We start from the raw sequence: 12,049 nt of genomic DNA, 5'->3' as shown, positions 1-12,049 counted from the left end.
TTAAGCAAATAGTCAACGCCTATTAGCAGTGGCATAAATTTCTATAATTTGGTAATTAATAATTTTAGACTAAGTGATTATCTGCGAACCAGTTGCGAAGTTGGAAGTATTTATTATGAAGTTAAAGATTTTTCGTCTGAAATTATAATATTCGTTTATTAATACAGGCTAGCTTACTAGTTTTGTAAGTCTCCTTGACGCACTTTAAAATTCTCGGAAGTGAGTAACTGGCTGGTTTTACGATTAAACCAAAAAAAATCCCCGACTGAACTAAAAATATGATTTTAAAAATAGGTTTTAAAATGCAAAAATTGAAATGAAAATCAAGAGTGTGTTTTTTCCTCTGCACACCACTTCAGCGGTATCGTGTGGGTTCATTAGAATAAGCAAACATTCGCGGGCAGAGAAGTATCATATGGGGTATAAATCGTATAGCGGTCAACGAGCGAGTGCGTGTGGAACACCCACAGTTGGATAAACATTGACGCGGAGCAATTAGAGCCCCGAGACAAGCTGGCAAGTGGAAGAGAGTCTATCTGGCTAAGAGCAGTCTATCTGGCCAAGAGCAGTCTGTCTGGCCAAGAGCAGTCTATCTGGCCAAGAGCAGTCTATCTGGCCAAGAGCAGTCTATCTGGCCAAGAGCAGTCTATCTGGCCAAGAGCTATCTGGCCATAGGTATTACCAATGTATCGTATCAGCGTTATTTATGCGCCTGTTTGCCTTCCCAGTGCACACACACACACACAAACACACACCGATTGAGGATTGTCATTGATTTATGCCACTAATTGCTATTCATCGCACCGTAGGTGGCCTCATCACCATCCAATATATAACCACCAGCACCATCACCCACCCCAACATATCGATCCCCTTTGGTTAGCTGTTCTATATCGCGTGCTGATGTCGCATAAATCAGAGTTCAGAATCGGCCAAAGACTGGCAGCCAAAAAACGACATCACCTAATGATTTGTTTTGGACCCTGAAAATGGGCTACCAAAAACGGTAACGATTGGGTTACAGCATCAAAGAGCCCCCTATTTTTCCCATTCCCCATTCTCATACTCTGTAGTCAGTTTCGTTTAATGATCGCCTACGCAAAATGTGATGCTGCTTCAGATTTGTCTCATGTCAGCATAAATTTGTTTTAATTGATTTTAAATTCGGCCATTGACGTTGTTGTTTTCAGATTTTATGGCCACAGTTTTGAAACTCATTCCTAGCCGAGCCATACTCGTATGTATAGCAACAAGAAAATAAGCATTTAAACTAAAACAAGAAATTATATTTTTCCGCTTTTGGACGATATGGCATAGCTAATGGCTATCCAAAACTAGTCCGGTGTTCGTTTTGATTGAGCATGAATATGCATGCTCAGATAGCTAATTCAATTAACGAGCCCTAACGACTTTATCTAAGTTATTTGGGAAATCGAACGGAGTGGAAAACTAAGCAGACTGCCCATAAATGTCACATTGATTAATTCCTTTGCACTTACACAATTTACGTTGGTGTAACTCGCCAAGGGCATAAAATTTCCAACCATTCTTAAGTAAATTTATATAAACATATATACATATGTATATACCCTTAACTTAGATAACCATCGAATGAGTTGATTTGATAAAAGATAGATGGAGAAGGAGAAACACCTGCTGTGCAGGGAAATTAGTTTGTTGGCTATCTTTATAGGCTGCCAATCAAAATAAGCATATGTAAATAACCTGTAGTTTATTGGCATGCATAAATATGGTGATATATATAATTTACATTCGATTATCGGGATGACGTACAAAGATCGAGTGTGGACACATTTAAGGCAGCAAATTATCAAAACGAAATTGCACCATAAATAAGCCACTCGAAATGTAAAAATTATGAACATCAATTCAGCGCCTCAGCCCATGATGATCCAAACAAGATTCAGATACCCATTTCGATTCCGAATCCGATTTCGATTTCACCTAATGGATCGTATCGTATCGTATCGTATGATATATCAATGGATCGTACAGATCGTCGCACGCTTAATGGCGTGAATTATTTACCGATTTTAATGGCAAGCCAATACCAACACCTCCTAAGCCGAAAACCAATATCGATCAAGACAGTGCTGCGCCTTTGTGGTTAACGTGCTGCATTGATTGTTGTTAATACTTTTGCGGCATGTCATTGCTTTTATTTAAAACAAATCGAAAATGTTTAAATGCCGCCTCTAGCCTTTTGAAGTTGGTAACTTTGGAAGTTTGGAAGTTTTTGTTGTTTGGTTATTTGGTAGTTGGGATCGCGGGACATTGCCCAATTGCATACAGTGGCTATCTATCGGTGGCATTCGGTGGCTCGATGGATTTTTTTTTTTTTTTTGAGGTGTGTCCCAGCCTGAGACCTTATAAAAATAAACAACAATGCACAGAGACAGAGAGACAGAGACATATATCTACGCTGGGCTATGCGTTAAATGCCGTGTATGTGGAGCAGTTTGATTTTGTGAAACGCCCCGCTTCGAAAAGACAACAATGAAGCGGCCTAAAAAAGATCAACAATCATTTTTTCGACTGAGGTGGCTACTTAAATAAACAGATATCTCTGGACTGAAGTGGCGGTAGGGGTAGGTGGTGGTAGATGTTGGTAGATAATGAAAAATAGCGGCATCAAGTCGAACAAAAATAAACCACTCTTTGGGATATTTTAATCATAATAAAAGACAAGAGCCACAAAAAGGCTGACAAGAGGCTTTGTTCGAATGTCAGTCTTAATAAAGGCGCAAAACTTTATTTTAAACGTTTTTTAATGACGTCAATGAGTTTGCAATTGTTTCAGTGTGAGTAAGCCAGAATTGGGCAATTTGAATAGGCCCAACCACGCATTTTTAGCCTCTGGCCTTTTATTCCCGCAACGAAACCTTGTATTCTCTTTGCTGGCTTAGTTTTCTTTACCAAATTAGTGCCTGCCAAAACTGAAACTGAAACCCAGACGAAATCCTGATCCGACACCTACAACATGGCATCACGTACAAATATCTTCAGCACGATTTTGCACTATTTTCAAATCCAACGGCCAACACCTGCGCAAAAAAAAAAAAATAAACGGGAAATATCTCAAACGCTGGAAAATTGAAATGAAAATGGAGATGGCGATGGCAATGGAGATGGAGATGCGAAGAGATCGGCGCAGATCACGTTGAACATGAAAAGCATGAAAAGCGTTTTGCAGTTCGCCAGAATGCCACAAATAAAATTCAAGGGTTTGCGCGGAATATGGGTGAGGCTTCCTATTTGGACTGCGGATATATTTTTTTTTTGGGGCCTCAGGGGATGCAAATTGTTTTGCACTTGAAAACGAATGAGTTAAAGGCGAGGCGCTTGAGATCATTAAGCTAAACGCACGACATTTCCGTTTTAATCAACCACCCGCTACCAGCGAAATTAACTCAATTCACAAAAGTAGCCGAAAAAAAAAAATTGGCAGAAAAAGAAGAAAAACAAACGACTTGACTGGGTGTCGTGAACTGTGAGTATTTGGGGGCATATCCCATTTACGGATGCTCTATTGGAATAGATAGATTGTAATCAAATCAAAAGAAGAGAATTGTTTGTTATTTTCGCCCTTTTGTTTATCAATTTATTTGGGGACTCTTATTTGAGATATATATTTTCTAGAGAAGCGACTATGCATCCGCTGTAGAGCGATAGATCCTGGCAACTGCATAAAGATTAATTTAGACATTTCGTCGTAAAGTATTTTATAAAGCCAATCAAAGCAGATAGATATGCCCACATAACTCTCGGCCATGCCATTATTCCAATCAAGCGAACATTCAGTTGAGACTGCATTCCTATCAATCTCCGCGGCACTTCTTCTGTTACAGCTCCTCTGGACCAGGCCAACACGATCTGCACAAATGTCTGGCGGAAAAAAGAGTAAACATAAAAATTATATTGGTAGAAAAGAGTGCCAGTGGTGGAGAAGGAGATGGAGGGGCGAGAAAAATAAAAAAAAAAAAAACAAAAAAAAACGGAATTTCATGGCTCAATGAAAAGACCAGCTGAAGAACTAATAAACAACAACCACAAGAGCCAAGCCATGACTTAGAAATATAGTTCATAGGCATTGTGATTGCCTTCAATAAATTGCAAATAATTTCGACCTCATTTCGGTGGGCTCGCCACACGGTCACGGACAACGCCCCACAGACCCCAGAGCTCCAACAGCTTCAAAATATATATACATGCATATATCTATATATATGTATATATGTATATAAATATAGACGCCGCCACCTCCACAGATTCGAACGCTGCGTGATATAATTTCTAAGATCTATAGACAGATCTAGCGTTAGAGTGGACCAAAAAAGCACAGAAATGTTTTCCAGAGCACTGTGACCACGCACACGGCACTCGGGATTTAGTGCGGCGTCATAAATTTTCCTGCAACTCCGTTCGACTTCTTTTTAATTAAAATGCTATCAAATGTCAAGTTTACATGGCCGGAGCGCCAGCTGCGTCGAGGAGCAGGCAAAAGCAAAGCAAACACTTGTCATCTTGACAGGCCAAACAAAGCGTGACGGAGTCAGGGAGGGATTAGGGTAGCTGCTCTGAGGCTGGGGGCAGGGGTAGGGGCGCCTAACGAGGGTCATTCAATGAGTTGAGACTGCATTCGCATTTGCATAGGATACCCACACACAAATACTCCACACTCTCCATACTCCAAAGTGCACCTGGCTGGCTGTTTGGTTGGCTGGCAAATGTGGGCTCCACTCGTGGACGCGGACTTGGACATGTTTAAGTAATTGCGCGCGTGCGTGGTGGCAAACAATTGAGACACACTGGGCCCGGGCTTTTCGCTTTGTTTTGTTTTGGTTTCAGTTTGGTTTGGCTTGGGATTTTGGCCAGGTCTATACGGCTTTTGTCTGGCTATGGCTGTGACTGTGACTGTGGCTGTGGTCTCTCTTGATAGCTTGGCAGCGATAAGCGCGACATGTCAGCGTCAGCTAAAGCTAAAGCTCGAGATTCAGATTCAACTTGAAGTTTAGCGTGGCAGCTTTAGATTTCGAGCACAATATATTTTGTCAGCTCAAACGGTGTACATAATAGCCCAGAGATAAGATTGTAATGGGCCGGTTAAGCGGCTCATAAATCATTGGCATGGAAATTGCTTTTCCATGATAGACAACTTGTTAGTAGTACCGACCGACACTGGCTGCAACTTCCGCAAAAGGCGAGGCAAAACCTGCAAACTAAGTCATTTTAAGCAGCACTTTTCACTTTCCGCTAAACACTCGACATCCGCCGGTTTGGTGAAAAGTTCATTTAGAGAATAAACAAACAAAAACTTAAACTCATTTTCATAACAGCCACCGCACCGGGGCCACCGGTCGTTCGGTCGGTCAGCACCGTGAATGTGCAGCTTTTTATTTATCTTTCCATGCCAGCGTCTGGTATGCGCTTCCTGCGCCGATTTCTATGTAGAAATATGCTGGGAAATCTAACGCCAAGTGGAGAAAATATCCAACCCGACCCGCAGAAGCCATTGGCCGAAAGGAATTTCGAAGAAAAAAATGTATAACAAATCTGCGGCAAATGAGCTGTCGTAGGTAAATAAGGAAGACGAGAAACCGGAGCCATAATTTCCAAGTTATATTTGCTTAGTGCATAGCCATAATTTATTTGCCGATTGTTGTGTTTGGCTTTAGTCATCTTCAGTTCTAGCATTTGGACTTCCGTTTGTCAGTATTCTTGACGAATGTCGTTTAAGACCAACAGTGATTGGTAGGTTTTATTATACCCGTTACTCGTAGAGTAAAAGGGTATACTAGATTCGTTGAAAAGTATGTAACAGGCAGAAGGAAGCGTTTCCGACCATATAAAGTATATATATTTTTGATCAGGATCAGTAGCCGAGTCGATCTGGCCATGTCCGTCTGTCCGTCCGTCTGTCTGTCCGTCTGTCCGTCTGTCCGTCTGTCCGTCTGTCCGTCTGTCCGTCTGTCCGTATGAACGTCGAGATCTCAGGAACTACAAAAGTTAGAAAGTTGAGATTAAGTATACAGACTCCAGGGACATAGACGCAGCGCAAGTTTGTCGATTCAGGTTGCCACGCCCACTCTAACGCCCACAAACCGCCCAAAACTGCCACGCCCACATTTTTGAAAAATGTTTTAATATTTTTTCATTTTTGTATTGGTCTTGTAAATTTCTATCGATTTGCAAAAAAACTTTTTGCCACGCCCACTCTAACGCCCACAAACCGCCCAAAGCTGCCACGCCCACACTTTTGAAAAATGTTTTGATATTTTTTCATTTTTGTATTAGTCTTGTAAATTTCTATCTATTTGCCAAAAAACTTTTGGCCACGCCCACTCTAACGCCCACAAACCGCCAAAAACTGTCCTTCGCACTTACACTAGCTGAGTAACGGGTATCAGATAGTCGGGGAACTCGACTATAGCGTTCTCTCTTGTTTTTGTTTTGGCACCACGCTTTTTATGAGTGATTCATACTTTGCATATTATCTTTGCGATTTATGTTTCTTGTTTAATATTTTGCAATTTTTAAATTTTAACAATACTAATGATCCAAATATGTTGCTTGGATTGTGCGTTTATTTTAAGCCATAAAATTGATAGCCTCTTTGTTGTGCATGTGAACACAAATAAATATCAATTTATCGCCAAATAGAATGGAATATTATACTTTTCTTGGCCTAATACACAGCGATTCGTTACAGTTGACAAGAAACTATGCCGTTTGTGGTGTTTCCGCCATTAAATGACCGATTAACAATACACAGTCTGCCGCAAGGGCATGTAAAGTGCCAAAAAAAAGTAAAATAAAAGAGAGAAATCAAATTCCACTCCTTGTTCCGCCCAACTATACAAATTTCCTTCTGTATATTATATGATTGATTGCCCAGTTGACCTGGAAACGTAGCAAACTAATAGTTACACTTAACAATGGGATCAGGGGACAGTGGAGCCGCGAACAGATTTATGTACCTACATATGTATATACGTATGATCCATAATATTCATAAAGAATATGGGTCGAGCAGGCTCTGAGAAGATGAAAAAATAAAAGCTGGCCGAGTGGGCGCTGCATTCCGGAGCTTCAGGTGGCGGGGTTCGGGGGTAGCTCTGCAGGTAGCTCTGGTAGCTGCAACACCTTGAGATGGACTTCAAAAAAAAAAAAAAAAAATGTATAAAAAATAAAACCCAGACTGCCTCATGACGTGGCGCTATTTTTAGGCATCTGCGGCTGGTTGACGAAAGCGGCAAGTTAATGAGCTGCCCCGATCTTTGTGGCTCCCCTGATTACTAGGTTTTTTACATTATTATACGTATGTAGTGCCCGCCTCCCGTTTTTCTCCCAAAACAACCACGAATATGACCGAGACTTCAATTTCACTTTTCCGACCTGGATGCGGAGCCTGGTGTTGTCAGGCCGTCATGCTGGCCGAGCGAAGAACAAAAGACTTGGGCAGCGAACTTGTTTTTTTTTTTTAGCTACCGACAGTGGGTAATTAAAAAACCGTTAATATCGGAACCGCTCTCATCGGAACCAGGTGTCAAATCAAACATAAAAAGAAATTATCAAAAATTCATAAAAGCCGTAGTATTCGAAAATATATTAACCTGAAAATAGATGGAACAAAATTGAAATTCGGGCGTAAAAATGTGAGAAAAGTCAGCAGGAACACCATAAAATGCAAATCAGATGAACATAGACGATGGCCAGATATAAGATACAAGAAAGCCAATAAGCCCGGGTAATATGCCTCTCCAACCCCCTTAACCTCCACCATTTACGTTGCTAACCGTCCTGCCCGAAAATGTAGCGTTAAGTGCTCAATGGCCAGAAAACGGCATTAAGCCATAAAATCGTATCGAAAGAGAAAGAGCCAAAAGAAATGCTCAAAGCCAGTCGAAATCCCACAGCTGAAGAAACGATTGATGGAGTTCAAATGCATATTGATTGACGTTGAAATGCCCCAAATGGAGCACGGTTCCGAGTTCGAGTCCAAGAGGCAGGTGCAAGTCGGCCGTGGCTGTTATGTGTTTTTTTTTTATTTTGTATTTTGTGTTTTGTGGCTAATAAGTGGCATGAATTAGTGAAACGCTTATGGGGGTCAGGTCGTTGTGGCACTCCACTGAATCGACTGTTTACTGCGAGACAGTGGAAAGGCTTTTAAAAGAAACAGTCGCAGTTTGGGGCCATTGAGGCGAATCGAAATCGTAAATTCAAAATCATTGACTAAAAGCTTTTTGATAAATTATTAAACCGGGGCCAGGGATGTGAATGAGAGCGTTTCTATCAATGGTTAGAAAAAGCAGCGGCAGCAACATAATTGTTGTGAGAAAACATCTTGCTTATTTATGGGAAAAGTTCAATAGACTGGGCGTGTCCGTCACAGCCTTTCGCCGAAACAAACTAGATTACACCAGACAGGGGTCAAAAGGCTTCTTTTTTTTTTGCACAATTCTCCATTGAGAAAAAGACGGTCATAAAGCTGCGAATTTATGGGGCGAAACGATATCAAAATGCTGACAGTTTAATGCTCAATGCCATGGCAGTCTTTGCAAATTCTAAAAATAATACCAACCACCCATAGAAAAGCCCAATCGAACAAAAGAGCTAAGCGTCAGGCGATCTTAAAAATAATTGACAAATATATTAATAGCATAAATCAGCATCTGAATCGCGCATAGAGCGCGAAGAGAGCAGAGCGTCTTCATTGATTCGATTTTGGCCTGGCCAAAAAGCTAGCTAGGCTGCTAACTTTTATTATCATTTACCGCTTTGGCTCCGGCCACAACAAACAAATCTTATAATAGCAGAAACAAAAATCGAAAACCCCCCAAAAAAAAATCAAAAAAAAAACACACAATAAAGATCAGCTCTGCCGGCGTTGTCGTCACGCTCTCAGCAGATCGGCTGAAGTCGACGCCGACGTCGCTGCCGCCGCTGCTTTTGGCCAGCAACTTCTTGGACATGCTGGCCAAGAGCCAGATTTAGTTCAGTTCAGTTTCAAGTGTTTGAGCGTTGCGTGCGTTTCAAAGCTTCGAGCGGAGAGTTCGACTTTTGGAGCCGTTTGGTTGCGTCTTTCGTCTTTCGACTGTTTCTGTTTCTGTTTCGGTTTTCTCACCTCTCGTCTGTGTGACTTCCGTATAAGTTCATTTGCCGTCGGGCCAAACGTTAAAAATTTCCATTTAACCTGTTGTCGTTGTCGTTGTCGTTGTCATTGTCGTCGTCGCGATTCCTGTCGCCCACCCAACATAAGAACACAGCGAAACGGAAACCACCGCCAACGGAAACTGCGATACGGACCTCAGTTTTTAATTAACCCGGCCAAATTAGTTTTGCTCAAGAATATTTCCCGCACCTCCTCCGACAAATGCAAATGAAAATGTGTCTGGCAAATTTATGAATGCAGGCCAAGAATTATGTTTCGTCTGATAAGACGATCCGATGATATATGTGTGTGAGAGTGTCTTCAACAATCGGTTGCCATAAATAATGCTCATAATGGGCTGAGGCATGGGAAAAACTAATAATCATTGTGTAGCCCAACCAATTTAATACGAATACAAAAGTATCATATACTATAAACGTACATATTTACGTGGATTTATTAAGCTATTAAAATTGGATAAACTTTCCGACCACGTTGACCAATTTGAAACCGGTAAGTGCAAGTTTGGTTGTCAACTTCGTTGTCCAAGTCTTTAGTTTATTTTGTAGGTATTTCTATATTTCTTGCCTGTCGCACATCTATGCAAAGCAGAACCATATTAAAATCAAATGTCGGTAGTTTTATATATATATATATATAGATTCAAATTAGTGTATATTTTTTTTAATAGTTTTATGATAGTCTTGGTGGCGGGATACAGAAATTCAAGTTTTATCGCTGGTGTTTTGTATTTGGAAAGTCATGACGCTCAGACCATAGAAATTCCCAGCCAGTTATCATAAGCAGAAAAGCGCGAAACAAAGCAGAATTCAAATAAAATAAAAAAGGATTTTGACCAGACTAGTAACCATTAATGAGGAGTTCATTGTCTTTTCTGATCTGGGTTCTTTTGTGCCAAAAGCTGGCAAATTGATTACAAATTTCACAAAATTGACAAAACGCTGATAGCGCATCTCAACGGCATTTTAGTCTTATCTACCATTTGTGTGTATTTATTTTTTGCACACATTTGAATAGTGCCAATCATCTACCTTTTGGCCTGCTTAGATTAGTAAATTCCGTGAGCAGGCCAAACGCTTGGGTAGCAATAATTATATACTAATTTAGTGTATAATTAGCTAATTAGAACTGCGCAGCGACTGCCTCGAAATCGAAAAAAAACGCAAAAGTAGAAAAAATGTTCCGGCAACACCTTCAGTGCAAAAAAGAAAAATTCGCCAAAAATCTAAGCTTGCGAAAATAGAAAACGGCAAACCCTTGACAAGCTTGAAAAGCAATTAATCAAGCGCGGCTGGCCGCATGTGTGGCTTGCTGTAAATAATAATGACTTCATAATTGATAATTTTGCGAGTTGCTGGAAGAAAGTTAGCCAAACTTGACAGTAGCAGTAGCTGGTTTAGCACACAGTTTCCCCGGCACATTCAAGCCTCGTATATTAGCCATCAATGAATATTAATCAGTTTTATTTATTTAAATTGTTTAAAAATGTAATCAATAACAAGCGAGCGCTGATGATAGACGTTAGAAAAAACCCATAAAACGAAACTTAAGTGTGTGCAGGTAGTAAATTAATACGAAATCAATTTTAGATAAGATCCGAATGGGGAGCAGCACAATTTTTCACTGAACTGCCTAAAAACTATCTGATGATACGAAAATACAATTGGCTTTAAGCTCAGGGAAAGAGAAACACCTTAATGGCATTTAATTAAAACGAAGGTAATAAACTGCACAAGGTATTAAAATTATTAAAGTGAAACGTCGCCAGTTTAAATTAAAAACGACAAAAACGGAAAATAAAACTAATAAAAAGCAATTCCAAATCAACGCCGCATTCAGCCAAGCAAACAAAAGACTGAAGCAACGAACTCATGGCGAAGATAAGCTTTACTTAACTACACTCGTGAATAACTTGGTATTAACTCTTGATCACTGCTTTTGGTGAGCAGGAACAAAAGACTTAGGCAACGAACTTGTTAACGCATTCGGGAAAAAAATTATGAATGAAACGCTAATCTGATTACGTAGTTTATTATTGTGTGTTAGTTCTGAATACAAGTAGAAGCGTCATAAACGTTTCGCAAATATAGAATTAAAAACTATAAATATATTAAAAGAACGAGTTTCATAGTTTTCATGTATAACCAGTAAATAGTCGGCTTTAGATTTTAAAACTCAGAGCGTGGAACATATGAAAATCTATGATATTTCTAGTAATTTTCTCTTTTTATAACTGTTTATGAACTTATATAATTTTTTAACGCTTTTTGTTTACTTATTTGACGTTAAATTAGTCACTCATTTGTCCATTTAACACGACTACAATCACAGTCAAAGATTTTCTGCAATTAACGGCAAATCTAGTATGTTTGCCCAGAAACATGGTGACAAATGAATGAAATAAAAGCTGTTAATTTGTATGTGAAGACCCCGTGGGTTGTGAAACCACTGACTGATTGATTTTGTTTATCTTATTCGTTGGTATTCATTTTCTAATGTCTAATATTAATAATTAAAAGTCTGTTGCCGGTGCCGTGCAGCCAACAACACCATCGCATGTGTTAAAGCGCCAAAAGGGAGGTATATGCAAATTCCAAAGTTCGCTATCGGTGTTTATAATTTTTGATGAAAAATGTTGTGCCGCTGTTGTTATGTTTTCTCACATAAATCTGCCACAGGCGCATAGAAAATTTCACCCAAAAAAGAAACCGGAAGCTTGGCCGTCAAGTGGAATGGACTCTGGGTCGCTTGTCCGCTTAACTTTAGCGGGTGTTTATCAGTGCCAAAAAAAAAAAAAAAAAAAATTTAATAAATTTCTTCTGCTCTTGGGTATACTTATATCTATATAGTATGTGT

At 39.9% G+C, this 12,049-nt stretch overlaps 1 protein-coding gene across 2 annotated transcripts in view; it reads left to right on the top strand.

Annotated features, from left to right (window-relative positions):
• LOC6537885 (zinc finger protein 853) overlaps positions 1–12,049 on the top strand; it is a 65,783-nt gene that overhangs the window by 34,399 nt on the left and 19,335 nt on the right. Inside the window, exon 1 of one of the 2 annotated variants that reach the window (XM_039375692.2) lies at positions 8,915–9,685. The exons of the other annotated variant lie outside the window; for it this stretch is intronic. The gene's annotated coding sequence lies outside the window, so the exon portion shown is untranslated. Of the gene's footprint in view, positions 1–8,914; positions 9,686–12,049 lie in introns of those variants that run through there. 2 annotated transcript variants of the gene reach the window in all.

This window comes from Drosophila yakuba, chromosome 3R, assembly GCF_016746365.2.
Source record: "Drosophila yakuba strain Tai18E2 chromosome 3R, Prin_Dyak_Tai18E2_2.1, whole genome shotgun sequence".
NCBI lineage: Eukaryota > Metazoa > Arthropoda > Insecta > Diptera > Drosophilidae > Drosophila > Drosophila yakuba.
Note: the sequence above shows the minus strand (reverse complement) of the source record. Positions and strands in the feature narration are given on the sequence as shown.